Here is a 15992-nt window from a genome sequence, read left to right on the forward strand (position 1 = left end):
ACATAACAACTTGTGAAATATTATCAATCATTTCACACAACTACAATGCATTCTTTTGATGCTTTGTTATTTTTTTTATATCAAAAACACTATAAAACCATAGTCCATATCAAACATTTCACACAACTACAATGCATTCTATCGCATAAACTACAACCCTTTCCACTCCAAACAATGAATCCAAACAACTCTCCTACTAATCTTACACCAATATCCGGATGAAGCAAATCATATGTTAATGGTTCAAGAAGACATATTACAATATTTTGTCCTTTGGATCAATTAGTATACCAACCACAACTTGATCCCTCTAAGATTTCCTCCAGGCCCCAAGAAGTACCACAACCCCAACAATTTCACTGACAACAAATATGTCTTTTTAAATACTAAAATAATTATTAAATTATATTTAAGTAAAGAAAAAAGAAAGTGTGGTGGCTGTGGTACCCTTTCCTATTAGTTTTGTAGGATAATGAGTAAATGAAGTAGCACTAACATGACAGACTAAAATTGTGATAGGTTGTAGTATCACACACACACACATATCTAAGAAGAAAGATAAGTTGAACATTATAGAGAACAATGCAAAGTTCTCGATTTTATGAGTTTTTCAAGATGTGTTTTCTGTAAATTGGGGGTAAGTTGTTTATTAAATTATTAGTAAAGATATATAATTAATTTGAAGACACTTACTTGAAAGGTTTTTTTTGAGGTCTTGTACAGGTAGGTAACAACCTGTCGAAAAAACCTGAAACCCGTTCTACCCACCCAACTCGTTCCGAATTCGGGTAGAATGGGTCGAGTAGAACAGGTAACGGGTATGAACATTCGGGTAATAGGTTAACCCGATAATAATATAGGTCGGGTTTTAGGTATGAATATTTATTTTCGGGTATACCCGAATTCGTTTTTTAAATAATATCAAATATACAATGCAGTCACGTACGCACACTTCAAATAAAACAAAACACTTCATTTTCTTCTTATGAACGACAGCTCGACAGTCGACGCAAACTTGCAAAGGGAATACAACGTTGAAGCTGAAGTCCTGAATCGTCATCACAATTGAACCATCATTACAATTCTCAGTTTCTCACTATCGCACGGAATGAAATTAAAAAAGTACATAACATATTATAATGATTTGTATTGTTATTATATATGTAGTTGTTAATTGTATGGAATATTTCCTACCCGATTCTTTATTAAACCAACCAACATGTAAAAATAAAAAAATAAAGAAAAAAAATTATCAATAAGTGTCATTTAAGAAATTTTCGGGTATACCCGATAATTAACCGACCCGACCTCAAACCCGAATACCCGAAACCCAAAAACCCGAATACCTGAAACCCAAAAACCCGAATTACAATATATGTCGGGTATCGGATATTATTTTTTTAAGGAAATACCCGTTCTACCCGACTCGTTCTACCCGAAACCCGAAAATTTTACCTGTTCGACACCCGTATCAGTATTCTAACTATTTATTGTGTGGATGTAATGATGATTTTGGACCAATCATTTCAAAAATCTGATAATGGGCATAACAGTAATCTTGACTACATTTAGTTATGGTAAATATTTAAAACATTTAATATGGGAATTGGTTTCTCAACCCTACAAAACCATCGATTCCTCATCACTATAAACATACGCCGGAATACTGCAAACCCACATCGACTGGAAGCAAATCATCATAGAGTCATTGTCGATGGAAAATTCACCAACAAATCCTCCCTATCCTCTGACTCCTCTCTCTATCTCTGTCTCCTTTCTCTCATCTTTCTCTCCCACACAACACACACAAACATACATCAATTTCAATATCTATTCCTTCTGAATCAAAATTGTTTTCCATTATGTTGCCGACATCCATTTATTTTGATAACAATGGAAGCATGAAATTGGATCTCCAACGATATCAGCTTCCATCATTTAAAATGTTGACCGTGAATTCCAGGATGAACAACTCACTCATTGCTTGGAGGATGCAAAAAAGGTAAACTTCAGTTTTTGTTCTTTTATCTGATTCTTCCTGAATCTATTAAATTCATTTATGAATTTCATAAATCGGTATCAGATTCTATGTTTTTTTTTTCAAGTCTATTTTGCTTATGTGATTTGCGGGTTAGTGTTTCTTGGTTGTTATAATGGTTGATTTTTTTTTTTTTTTTTTTTTATTATCGAAATGAATTGAAGTCGATTAAGTTGAATTATGTATGTATGTGGTGTTTAGTGTTGGCTATTCACAAGCCTGCAATCTGTGATTAGCAACAGAACAGTAACAGGGGCAAAGAAGGAAAGAAAAATACTGCACAATGCTTCTGGGATGGAAGGCTTTTATTCACTGAATTGAAAGTGAAAGAGATACAAAATAACGTTACAATGCCTGAGGTTATAAAGGAAAACAAAGCGTGAAAACAGGAAACTAATTCCACTACTCTTGAGACTCGGACTAACAATGACCAAGTCTCACTTATTCAAATGCAGAAAATTAAACGTGCTAATAATTCTAAATTACTACTACATTCTCCCCTGTAATTTAGAATTTTCATACCTTCTCCACGCCAATTGAACTTCTCATCTCTTCAAACATCAGTCTTCCTAATGCTTTTGTCAAAATGTCAGCTTTCTGTGCCCTGCTGCATACATGTTTGACTGTGATCTCACCATTTTCAATGCACTCACGAATGAAATGAAAACGGATGTCTATATGTTTGCTTCTCCCATGAAAAACAGGGTTCTTCATCAATTCGAGTGAAGACCTGTTATCAACCTTCATCTCTACTGGGGGTACTTGTTGTCCTGTGATTTCACTCACCAATCTTCTTAGCCAAATCCCTTGGCAAGCTGCCATGGTAGCTGCCATAAACTCTGCTTCACAGGAAGAGAGTGCAACACATCTTTGCTTTTGAGATGCCCAAGTTATCAAATTTCCATTGATGTAGTATGCCATGCCACCTGTACTCTTCCTATCATTAACATCTTTTGCCAAATCACTATCTGTGTAACCAGTTAAGCTGACCCTTTTATCTCCTCTTGAATACTTCAGACCATGGCTCAGAGTACCCTTCACATACCTCAGTATACCCTTTACAGCTTGGAGATGTTTGACATTTGGCTTTTCCATGAATCTACTTACAATACCCACAACAAATGTAATGTCAGGACGGGTATGGGTCAAGTACCTTAGGCCACCAACAAGACTTCTGTACTCTGTGGGATTTACCAGCTCACATCCATCTTCTTCTTTGAGCAATTTTAGCTTGTGCTCCATTGGTGTTTTTGCAGGATTGCAGTCTTGCATACCCGTTTTGGCTAACAGAGTCTTGGCATAAGACTCTTGCTTCAATGTGATCCCTTCACCTTTCTGGTTCACCTCTATTCCCAGATAGTAGGTCAAAAACCCCAAATCGCTCATCTCAAATTGGTCACTCATATCCTTTTTGAATCTCTGAATATCTTCATGATTGCTCCCCGTTACTAGCAGATCGTCTACATACACTCCTATAATCAGAGTGTCTCCCTTCATCTTCTTTGTGTAGACAGAGTATTCATGGGCACACCTGGTAAAACCTAGTTTCTTCAAGTGATGATCCAGACACGAGTTCCATGCCCTCGGGGCTTGTTTGAGTCCGTAAAGGGCTTTGGAGAGTTTGTAAACCTTTTGAGGTTCACCCTTCTTCTGATAGCCCTCTGGTTGAGAGACGTATACTTCCTCTTTTAACTCTCCATTCAAAAATGCCGATTTTACGTCTAGATGGTGTACCTTCCACCCATTTGAGCCGGCAAGTGCTAGAATTAACCGAATTATATCGATTCTTGCCACTGGTGCGTATACTTCGCTGTAATCGATTCCATGTTGTTGAACATATCCTTTCGCGACAATTCTAGCTTTGTGTTTGACTATATTGCCTTCTGGATCCCGTTTGAGCTTGAACACCCACTTTAAGCCAATCGCCTTTCGATTTTTCGGTAAATCAACTAACTTCCACGTATTGTTTTTCTCAATCGAGCTTAACTCAGTGTTCATAGCCTCTCGCCACTCCAATTTCTTGCTAGCTTCGTTGTAAGAGGTGGGTTCCTCATTACTTTGCATCATGAGAAGTTCTTCGACTGGGATGTGTACTTCTTCTGTGTTCTCGTATAAATCAGACAGCAATCTATATCTTTTAGGAGCGCCACCACCGATAGAAGATGAGGTTGTACTCCCGATCGATGAATTTGGTGAAGTGTTTGTCGAATTTGGGGAATTTGGGATAACTGGTGAGTTTATAGGGGTATTCATCGGGCTTAAATTTGGGTGACCCGACGAACTTGTCTCTTCACTGCTAGACCCGTTTTGTGGTGACCCGTATTCAAATTCACCCAAATTCGGATCCCAATTTTCTTCATCCTCTTGAAATTCTTCGGTGAGATCAAATCCATCAACTGTGAAGCTGATACCGGAATGTGCTCTTTCTCTTCCTCCTTCGTTCCAATTCCATCCACGATCCTCTTCGAACACCACATCACGACTTATATAGATTTTCCCGGTTTCCGGATTCAATAATCTGTACGCCTTTGATCCTTTTTCAACTCCAAGATGGACAAGTCGCATGCTTCTGTCTTCCAACTTTTTTAAATGGTTCTTTGCAATCTTCATATGAGCCAAGCAACCAAACACTCTGAGATGATCAATGTTTGGTTTTCTTCCTGTCCACATTTCGAATGGAGTTGAATCCTTTAACGCCTTGGTGTGTGCTCTGTTTAATACATAAACAGAGTGTGAAACTGCTTCACCCCATAACTCGTCTGGCATCTTCAATGTCTTCAAGTTGCATCTCACCATTTCAAGAACATTTCGATTTCTTCTTTCTACCACCCCGTTTTGCTGGGGTGAGTACGGAGTCGTGTAGTGCCTTGTTAAACCAGTTTCTTTGCAATACCTAGTGAATTCGTTTGACAAGAACTCACCACCCCGATCCGTTCTGAAAACTTTGATTTTCTCCCCTGTTTCAGTTTCCACCATGTTTCTAAACACCTTGAACATCTCTAGGGCCTCGTCCTTCGTCTTCATGAGATAGACCCACATCACCCTGCTGAAGTCATCTACAATCAGCATAAAGTATCTATTTCCTGATGGTGTGGGTGGAGACACTGGCCCACATAGATCTCCATGAATGAGTTCAAGTCTTTTCTTTGCTCTAAATGACGCATTAGTGGAAACGGGTTCCTTGTCTGTTTTCCCAGTAAGCAACCTTCGCATGGTTGGGAGGGAATGTTGATTTTTGGGAGCCCAACGATCAGATTTTTCTCTTCCATTTGCTTCATTGAATTGAAGTTGATGTGGCCCAACCGTTTGTGCCATAGCCATAACAGGTCATCAACTTCTACAGAGAGACACACACCAGCAAACTCTTCAAGCTCGATCTTATAGAGTCTATTTGCTGATCGTTGAACCTTCATTAACAGTTTCTCAAATGAATCATAGACCCATAGAAACGAGCCCTTCATTTTGATTTCATCTCCACCTTCTGCTAATTGCCCTAAACTGATGATGTTACTACATAAATCTGGAATGTAGTAGACCTCATCAAGTTTACGTTGACTGCCATCCTTACATTTGAACACAATTGAGCCTTTACCCTCAATTCTGACTCGTGATTCATTACCAAACTTCACATAACCACGAATTGATTCATCTAAATTCCTAAATTTTGACTTATCGCCTGTCATGTGATTGCTAGCACCTGTATCTAAATACCAAATACGAGAGGGTCTTCGAGTATTACCATTTGATTGCAGTTGTGGGCTCAGATTTTCTTCATTCAGAAATACTCTTTTTTCTTCTCCGAACTCCATTAGTAATAGGGCTGGCTCATCATCGTGTTGTTCTTGAATCAGGTTGATTTCATGATTCTGTTCCTTTCGAGGATTCTTACACTCTGCTGCGTAGTGACCGTACTCCTGACAATTGTAACATTGTATGTCACTCTTGTCGCGACTGCTTGAGGCATTTGAATTACCTTCCTTCTGTTGATTTGAGCCGCCTTTGCCTCGACCACCCCGGCCACCGCCGTTTCTTCCTCTACCTCTACCGCGACCCCCACGCGACCCATTCGAGCCACCTCGATTCCACTTTTGTTGTTTCGAGTCTCCCTCGGCCTTTTTCTTGTATTTCTCAGTCCACTCTTTGTGGGTTAACAACAACTTTCGATCGTCACCATCCCCGCGACCTTTCATTCTTTCTTCATATGCCTTAAGCCTACCAACTACTTCCTCGACGGACATAGATTCCAAATCTCCAAATTGCTCAAGTGTTGAGGCAATCTGGACGAATTTGGATGATACAGCTCTAAGTAATTTCTTCACTACCTGAGCTTCTTCAATCTTATCTCCCAGGGTGCGTAGAGTACTCACAGTGTTGATCACTTTCCCAGTGAAATCATCAACGCATTCCGTCTCTTTCATGCTTAGCGCTTCAAGTTCAGCCTTCAACGTCTGAATTCTGGCCACCTTCACTCTATCGGCCCCTACAAACATAACTTTGAGAGCATCCCAAGCTTCCTTGGCAGTCTTCTTCTCCGCCAATGTCATGAGCAGGTCCTCCGGTATTCCCTGATAAATGGCAGCCAATGCCATGTTATCCTTCTTTGTTTCAACGAGGGTGTTGGCTGTTCTGGGTTCTACAGCATCCCAAACACCTTGGGCCAACATGAAGACCCTCATCTTAATTGCCCATGCACTGTAATTGCTTCTAGTCAACATCGGATAGTGTAGGTTGATTTGCCCATCTTTGTCACCACTCCCATTGCTGCCAATGCCTGCCATTTCTTCTGTTCTAGGCTGATATTTGGGCATGTACCAGGTTAGCTCTGATACCAAATGTTGGCTATTCACAAGCCTGCAATCTGTGATTAGCAACAAAACAGTAACAGGGGCAAAGAAGGAAAGAAAAATACTGCATAATGCTTCTGGGATGGAAGGCTTTTATTCACTGAATTGAAAGTGAAAGAGATACAAAATAACGTTACAATGCCTGAGGTTATAAAGGAAAACAAAGCGTGAAAACAGGAAACTAATTCCACTACTCTTGAGACTCGGACTAACAATGACCAAGTCTCACTTATTCAAATGCAGAAAATTAAACGTGCTAATAATTCTAAATTACTACTACATTTAGTACTTTTTGTTAAATTTATTTGTTTAATCATAAAAGTGGAATAAGTCAAATTTATCACTTCAATTTTCATCATAGATGGAACTTTGATGATAAAGATATTAGTTTCATTTGGGAGGTTTTAGGCGACTGCTAAGAGATAAAGAAATCAATAAACTAGCATTTGATTACTTATAGATTTTATTATTCTTTTTATATAATTAATTAGCAGAATAAACAAAAAGCTTTTTCGTCATGTAATTAATCTATAAATAGAACTTAAATCCATTAGCTCACCACGACATGACAAAATGTTTTCTAATGGTGTTATAGAATGTGAATTACAAACCCATGGATTAAGGAAAAAAGAACATATTCCTTCAAGAATCAATTTATTGTGCCCTTTTATTTTTGTATATTTAATTATTGAATTGTCTATTACTTACTTTTGTGTGCTTGTTTTGTGATGTATTATGCTATCGAATGTGCTATGGTTGGTTATGCTTTCTAATGGTCATTTGCAACTTGCAGGCGTGTTCCTTGTTGATACATTTCATCTATGAGGAAAAATTATATATGTGGAAGGCCTAGTCGGACATTTGTTATGAGATTTTTTGTTGGTATGGATATTGTAATTCCTTTTTTTATAGTGAGTTTTTTTAAAAGCTAATTTAGTATTTTGACCATTTTGTCATTTCATAATGAGTTTCATTCTTTGGTTTGTTTCATTTTAGAGTAATGGAATTTATTTGATTTACCTCATGAATGTTATTTGAAACCTTCAAATATTCTTGCAGAATGACGAAGACTTTAGAACGTGGAAGACCAATATTCTTTCAGAATAAGGAAAATGGCAATATTCTTTGCTTCTCATACAAAATTCTTTGGTAATGACCATGTGTTATACATTATGTCTCACTAAAGTTTAAGGATATTTATTATAGGATTTTGATAACGTATATTTTTTTTTGGCAGAAACATGAGCATTGCATATATTAGATGTTGGAGATAAATATGGTCTAACAGAATGATATTCTTACAGAATATAGTTCTTGCCCGATGTTAGTCTCACAAAATGTCATTCTCGTAAGGATAATTAAAATCAAGTTGAATGTGGACCATTAAAGAAGATCAAGCACATTTCTTAAAGAACTATTTATTTAAGAAGGCTATGATTTTTAAGAATTTATTTCATTTTTATGACAATCTGTTAGAATATGTATAATTTTATTAAAATGTATAAAACTATTATTCTGTAAGAATATATATGAATCTATATTCAAATATCCATGAATATACAGAGATCTTGATAATTTTCTACTAATGATTCAACTTGTTGTATTTCTTCAAAAAATTCATTTAATCAAAATGTGTATTCCTTTAAAAATATGTATCCTGACATTCTTATAGAATATCATTCTAAAAAAATGTCATTCTAACAAATTAAAATCTGGTGTAATTAAAAATTACGTTAGAATTAAACCTGAATTAATTAAAAAAATCAGAATTTTTAAATCAAGAGAATTAATCATCCCAAAAAATCTCGATTTTTTTTCCTTTTTTAAATTTATTTCAATTGACAAAAATACCCTTATAGTGAAATTAGATGGTGTTTTTTCTATTCTCTTTAATTTAATAATAATACTAATTAATGACTTTATTAAAATAACTAAAATAAGTTGTCTGCAATTAATTTAACATCTACATAGCATCCACGTTATAACCTAGCATAGGTCTTATAAGTTTAAATTGGATGGTGGAGTAGAGACTGTCAATAAGAAACATTTGTAAAAATATGAAGTTGAGGGATTAGTTTTGTTCAACTGAGGAAGCTGTAGAAACCAGCGAATAAGTTCAAGGTCTAGATAGCAACTCTTTTACATCTCCATCCCCGTAAACCTCTGCTAAACCCTAGCACACCGATGAGATCTAGAAAGACTGAAGGAGAATAAAAATATGCGCCGTGTAAATGTCACCTCTCAAGCTAACTACAAATCGGAGAATTATCACTGCCAATTTGTATAAAAAACAGTTCTCAATCTATGTGTATTTAGGTAATGTGCGAATCTTCTGAATTATATCTGACTTTTGAACGTGAAATGTGATTTTCTGAACTCAGATTCTTAAAATCTATTTTCCTTTTCCAATAAAATTAGTAACTGTGTTACACTATTTCATTAAGAGATAAAGTTTGAAGATAAATTACCAATTGAGTTTATGTAGGTTTGAATTTCTATATCAACTTCTGCTCTTAATTCTGGGTGAAGAGAGCGTTCCCTTTAACCTGTTCGTGTGAATATTGCTTGCAAATAGTTAGTACCGATCAAAAGCACTAACAAACTCAAACTATTATAGAAAAATATATGGGTGTTTTCACATCATCTCTCTTGTGTAATTTTACTCTTTTTGAAACGAGAGACGTTGAAGAGTTTAGATGTTATGTGTAACATCCCATAATCGAGACCCACAAAATTTTGTTTTAAAGTATATTACTTGTAAAAAAATAGTTAACGGAAATCAACATTGAAATTTTTTCAAACATAAAGTCACAACTCACCAGTATCGAAACCATATTAGCAAATAGTATTGTATATCATAGTATAATCCCAGGTTCCTCAATGAGGAACATCATGTGTGAATGTATGAACGTGTGAGGCGCTGCTACCCCGTCGGCTCTTTCCCCTTAGCTGAACAGGTAACTGAAACTAAAACTAAAAATTGTAAGCACAAAGCTTAGTGAGTTCCCCCATCATACCCATACCAAATAATGCATAATCTTCGGTATCTTTCAAAGGGTAACTGTCAGCCATAACCAGGAGCTGGGCTCCTCCTCGGTATCTTTCAACCGGTAACCGCGAACTAACCTCCCTTTCGGTATCTTTCAACCGGTAACTGGGAGCTATCCCCCCCTTCGGTATCTTTCAACCGGTAATCAGGGACTATTTCACCCCGTACTACTACTGTTACCACATACCAAGCATAGTAAACATATCTAGCTCAATAATCATATCAGGCACAATAATCATATCTCATATCAACACTAGATAATTATCACAAAGACAATCATCTATCCAACAACCATACTCATGGGCCGACATTGTGGCTGTAGACCCACTTCTACTAGGAGAAAACTCACCTCAAAGTCGTGTAGTGTCTGTACTGTCCTCGGTGTGAAAATCGGCTCTCCACAACTCCTCAATCCCTACACAACAACTTTTCCAAGTTATCAATTCATACTCCTTACCCTTACAAGATTCACTCAAATCCAAGTCAAAGTCAAAGTCAAATCCTTTGTCAAAGTCAACATCTGGTTGACTCAACTCGCTGAGTTGGCCCGCCAACTCGTTGAGTCCCCATATCCACAAAATGCCATAATTCCGTCCATACCCATCGAGTCTAGCAAGAGCTCGACGAGTTCGCCTTCAACAATACATTAGACTATCTTCAATCGATTCGTTGAGTTCATCTTCATCCATAAGAAGATGTTTAGTCTATGACTCGCCGAGTTCCCTTTGAACTCGCCGAGTCCGTCTTCATGTGGCTGGGACACTGCCTTGAACTCGCCGAGTCTGTTCATCCACTCGCCGAGTCCTATGATTCCCAGGTCCCTAGTGAACCTAAACAACTGGAGAACCTTCGATCTTAACATCTGGTCCATAAACAGAAAGGATTTGGTGGAAAATACACCCCAACTTGTCACACCCCCGAACCAGACGGCGGAAACGTCCGGGGGCTGTCGTGACTCCATTGAATACCATCACATTGAATATATATGAAACATAACAACATTCGTCACCATTCATCAACATAGTACAACCGGTAGTGTTTACATATCATACATTGTTTAAACATTACATTTCCCAAAAATTACTTTGTTCAATCCATACAAAAATAAACTGCAACCGTCACTGAATATGATTTCCCTTGATTCACTGGTTCCCTGAGAATACAAGTATTTTGAAAAACGTCAACATATGAAATGTTGGTGAGTTCATAAGTAGTGTTTGAAATCGAATGTTTGTATTGTTTGAAAGACCACCAGAAAATTCGATATTTTCTGAAAAGATAAGCTTTTGAAAACATTTGTGAAGATCCATAGGTATGCTTGTTTGTTTCTATACTTGTAAAAAAAATGTTCATTGAAAATGTATGCATTTCAAATCTGTTCGTATTGAAAACCCTAGGAAAACCCGATGTTCTCCTAGTTCCTTGAATTACGTGATGTTACATTGAAACCATTGCATAGCGTATAGTGTCAGTCCCAGGCGACGTTGGAAGGTTCTCGAGCAGGATTATTTACTACAAACCCGCGTTACACAAACGCCCAGTTTATAGTTATACTAACGACTCCGAAGGCGTCGTCAGTACTAATCGCGTTATCCAATCGCCCTGACTAGGTGTAGTCCCACATCCGAAGAGAAAGAGGTCACGAAGACCCCGGTAACTCCATTAGCCGGTTGGGAATAAAATGTACGAGGGGTCCCCGACCCGCCTCGCATGAAATGTAGACTTTACTAGCAATACCAAAGGACCCTTGGGGACCAGTAGTATACAAGCCATTGAAAGTCCATTTACGTTGTGTCGGATCGGTAAAACCCAACACTCCGTAAAAAAAATGTCTTCGGGCCTTAAGATCAGGTCATTGGGCTAGCTAGGCTCAACGAACAAGATTTTACACTTGTGGGGCCCAAAGATGGTGCGTAGACGTCTGTGCACACTCGCATGTATATGTATTACCAAACGTTACTTGTATGAATCGTAGTGTCGTAGTGTTAGTAGTTGTAGATTTCTATTGGCTCGAGACCGAGCCAATTCGTTTAACAACGACTTTTGGGTATTGTAATGTATTGTATTTCGTCGATAGTCGCGGTGCCATTATTTGATCAAATTGTGTATATTGAACTAGCCTTGAAATATTCCTGTTTTCAGCCCCTCATTATTTGTAAAATTTACATTTTCAACCCTTTTTATTAAATACTTCCCGGTTTGGCCCTTAAACTATTTTTCTTGACATTTTAACACCAAAAATTATTGAAATTAATATTTTTCAACATATTTTTCATAAAAACAGTTTAAGTCCTTGAAAATGCAGTTTTCTCGGTTTTAATCCCTTCTTTTCGCAACTTTGACAATTTTGGCCCAAATTGGAAAATTTTTGCAACTTTGGTCCTTTTTAAATTTAAAAAGCATTTTAAACCTTTGAAAAGGATTTGGAACACTTATAGTCCACTGTTTTACAGAAAGTTACAGTTTTGGCCCTCCAAAACAGAAAAATTCGCATAATGGGCCTTATTGGGCCGAAATTTTCATTTTTAGCCCATTAAGCTTGGAATTTATGTTTTTAATCCCCTAAATGAGTATATTTCCAGAAATTTATTTATGGAAACTGTTTTGGCACACTTCATCCATCAGAATCTGTGAAATGTCAATTTGGGCCCTTATTTTTGCATTTTTCACATTTTAGGCCCAAAATTTGTGTTTTTAACCCAAAGAAAATTATTACTAAACCACTTAGCCATTTTTCTTGAAGCACTTTGTGTTTAGAAATATATTTGAAGCTAAAATCATTTAACACAAGATATATCTCGGTTTTGATGGGTTTTAAGGCTAGATCCAACATAAAAACACATAAAAGCATACATATAAGCATGGAAATCATACAAGGCATACAAAACACATATAGATCTACACTTTCACTTGTATTCCCCCCCCCCCCCCACAAAACTCATAAAAACAGAAAATAGGGGGTATGAAGCTCACCTTGGGTGGGTAGTTTCGGTTCTTGAAGAAAAGATGGAAGAAACTTGGTGATTTTCGGCCCTAGCACCCCTTAATGAAGATCTCGAGTTTTATGGAGTTTTCTAGGAGTATGATCACCAAAGAAACTTGTTTAGAATAAGAGATCTCATGTGAGAGGGGAATTTTGAAGTTTAGGCATGGAAAAACTTACCAAAGGATGATGATAATCTTGAAGAATCCTCTTGAAATCCAAGAAAATTTCGTGACTTTGAATGGAGAGGAAGAGAGAAGTCTTGAGTGAATTTTAGAGAGAGTTTGTGAGTGTTTTGTGTGTGTGTGGTGTTGCTCTCGGCCAAAACAAGAAAGAAGAGGGAGGGAGAGAAGAAAAGACCTTGAGGTGATGTTTGCATGGAAGAATGAGAATGCATGGATGTCCTATGGGTAAAGATGAGGTGTCACTTGAAAGTCAACTCTTTCTTGTGTTTGGGCCTTGGGCCGAGATTTTAGAGAGGGAAAAGAAAATTTTGGGCTTTTTCCCTTAAGCCCAAAATTAGAGTTAGTTTTGGGTGCTTATTAGCCTTATAAAATAAAATTGTGATTTTTATGCTTTAATAAGCTAGGTTAGGTTAAATTATGGATCAAAGCTTGTGATTTATTTCATTCTAGGCCCAATATGACCCAAGATATTGAAATAAATAAGTGTGGGTCCAATTAGAGCCCAATTAGGGTTCTAAGCCCATGATAGTCCAATTGGAAGCTTATTGGTCCATTGGGATCCAATAAGGAAGTTCTAGTCTAAAATAGACTTAACAAGAACTTCTAGGGTCTTCAATTGTTTGATGACTATTTGTGGTACTTGCATGATGTATTTGATTGAAGTTTTTGATTCACATTAACTTGAATATATAGATTACATGGCTCAAAATTTACAGTTGTGACATCATCCCCCCGTTAGAGGGAATTTCGTCCCGAAATTCTGTTTGAAAGCTAGATTTGAGAATGCTAGAATAGGTGAGGGTACTTTTGCTTCATTTGATCTTCGCGTTCCCACGTGAATTCTGGCCCACGCTTTGCGTTCCACCGTACCTTCACGATCGGGATGCGACTCTGCTTAGTACGCTTCACCTCCCTGTCCATGATTTCGATTGGCTCTTCGACGAACAGGAGATTCTCATTGATTTCGATTTCGTCAAGAGGAATGACAAGGGTTTCATCTGATAGGCACTTTTTCAGATTAGAAACATGAAACACGGGGTGTACACCGTTTAGCTCTGCGGGTAGTTGTAGTCTGTATGCTACTGGACCTATTCGGGCGACGATTTCGAAAGGTCCAATGTATCGCGGGTTCAGCTTTCCCTGTTTTCCGAAACGTATAACCCCTTTCCAGGGTGAGACCTTTAACAATACTCGATCACCGACTTGGAATTCTAAGGGCTTTCGCCGTTTATCAGCATAGCTCTTTTGCCGGTCACGCGATGCCTGTAATCGAGCTTTGATCTGGACAATCTTTTCTGTGGTCTCGCGAATGATTTCCGGTCCCGTTAATGCCCTGTTTGACGTATGTGTTCTTGCTAGCTGGGTGTCACCTACTTCAGCCCAACATAACGGTGATCTACATTTACGCCCGCACAGTGCTTCGAAAGGGGCCACCTTAATGCTCGAATGATAACTATTGTTATATGAAAACTCGATCAACGGTAGGTGGGTATCCCAAGACTTTCCGAAGTCTATCACACATGCACGAAGCATGTCTTCAAGCGTCTGAATGGTTCGTTCGCTTTGACCGTCCGTTTGTGGGTGATACGCGGTGCTCATATCAAGATGAGTTCCCATGGCCTTGTGGAGCGACTGCCAGAAGCGTGACGTGAACCTACTGTCCCTATCCGAGATGATAGATTTTGGCACTCCATGAAGTCTTACAATCTCTCGTAGGTACAAACGCGTCAGTCTCTCCATCTTGTAGGACTCTTTGATCGGCAGAAAATGGGCAGATTTCGTCAGTCGGTCGATTATTACCCATATGGTGTCCAGCCCGTCCGACGTCTTGGGCAGCTTGGTCACGAAGTCCATAGAAATCCCCTCCCATTTCCACTCAGGGATTGCCGGTTGCTGTAACAATCCGGAAGGTTTCTGGTATTCCACTTTTACTTTGGCACACGTAAGGCACTTACTAACATAAGTTGCGATTTCCGCCTTCATGTTAGGCCACCAATAGTGCTGCTTAATGTCCAAATACATCTTGTCCGAACCAGGGTGAATGGAGTATCGTGTCTTGTGGGCTTCCTTCATAACGATCTCCCTGAATCCTCCGATTTTTGGAACCCAAATACGGTTCATGAAGTAGTATACCCCATTCTCTTTGACTTCCAGGTTCTTCTCCATTCCGCGTAATGCCTCGCTAGTTCTATTTTCCGCTTTCATAGCCTCTGCCTGGACTGATGCAATTTGAGCGGTCAGATGAGACTGAATGGTTATCGAGTGCGTTTTCGTACGGCGATTTGTGTACTCCTTCCGACTTAATGCGTCAGCTACCACGTTGGCCTTGCCTGGATGGTACTTGATCTCGCATTCGTAGTCGTTTAACAACTCCACCCATCTTCGTTGTCTCATGTTCAGCTCCTTCTGATTCAAGATGTGCTGGAGGCTTTTGTGGTCTGTGAAGATGGTGCACTTTGTACCGTACAGGTAGTGCCTCCAAATTTTTAGGGCGAAGACCACAGCTCCCAGTTCTAGGTCATGGGTTGTGTAATTTACTTCGTGCGTCTTTAGTTGACGGGACGCATATGCTATCACTCTTCCACGTTGCATGAGAACGCAACCGAAGCCTTGATTTGACGCGTCACAGTAAACTACAAAATCTTCCGTTCCTTCGGGTAGAGATAGTACAGGAGCGCTACAAAGAGCTTGCTTCAAGGCTCGAAACGCAAACTCTTGTCGGTCTGTCCACTTGAATGGCACACTCTTTTGCGTAAGCAAGGTAAGTGGCTTGGCGATTTTAGAGAAGTTTTGGATGAATCTCCTATAGTAGCCTGCTAGGCCTAAGAACTGACGAATTTCTGTGGGCGTAGTCGGAGTTGCCCATCCTTCCACAGCTTTGACCTTAGAGGGA

The 15992-nt window shown here is 38.6% G+C and overlaps 1 long non-coding RNA gene across 1 annotated transcript; it reads left to right on the forward strand.

Moving 5' to 3' along the window:
- The first annotated feature begins 1664 nt into the window (after positions 1-1664).
- On the forward strand, positions 1665-8427 carry LOC145063257 (uncharacterized). Its single transcript, XR_013687891.1, has 4 exons — positions 1665-2002; positions 7676-7764; positions 7942-8031; positions 8120-8427. It is a non-coding gene; the product is annotated as an uncharacterized LOC145063257 (long non-coding RNA).
- The last annotated feature ends 7565 nt before the right edge of the window (positions 8428-15992 follow it).

The sequence above is a fragment of the Lactuca serriola genome, chromosome 7, assembly GCF_051521515.1.
Source record: "Lactuca serriola cultivar US96UC23 chromosome 7, Lser_US96UC23_V15, whole genome shotgun sequence".
NCBI lineage: Eukaryota > Viridiplantae > Streptophyta > Magnoliopsida > Asterales > Asteraceae > Lactuca > Lactuca serriola.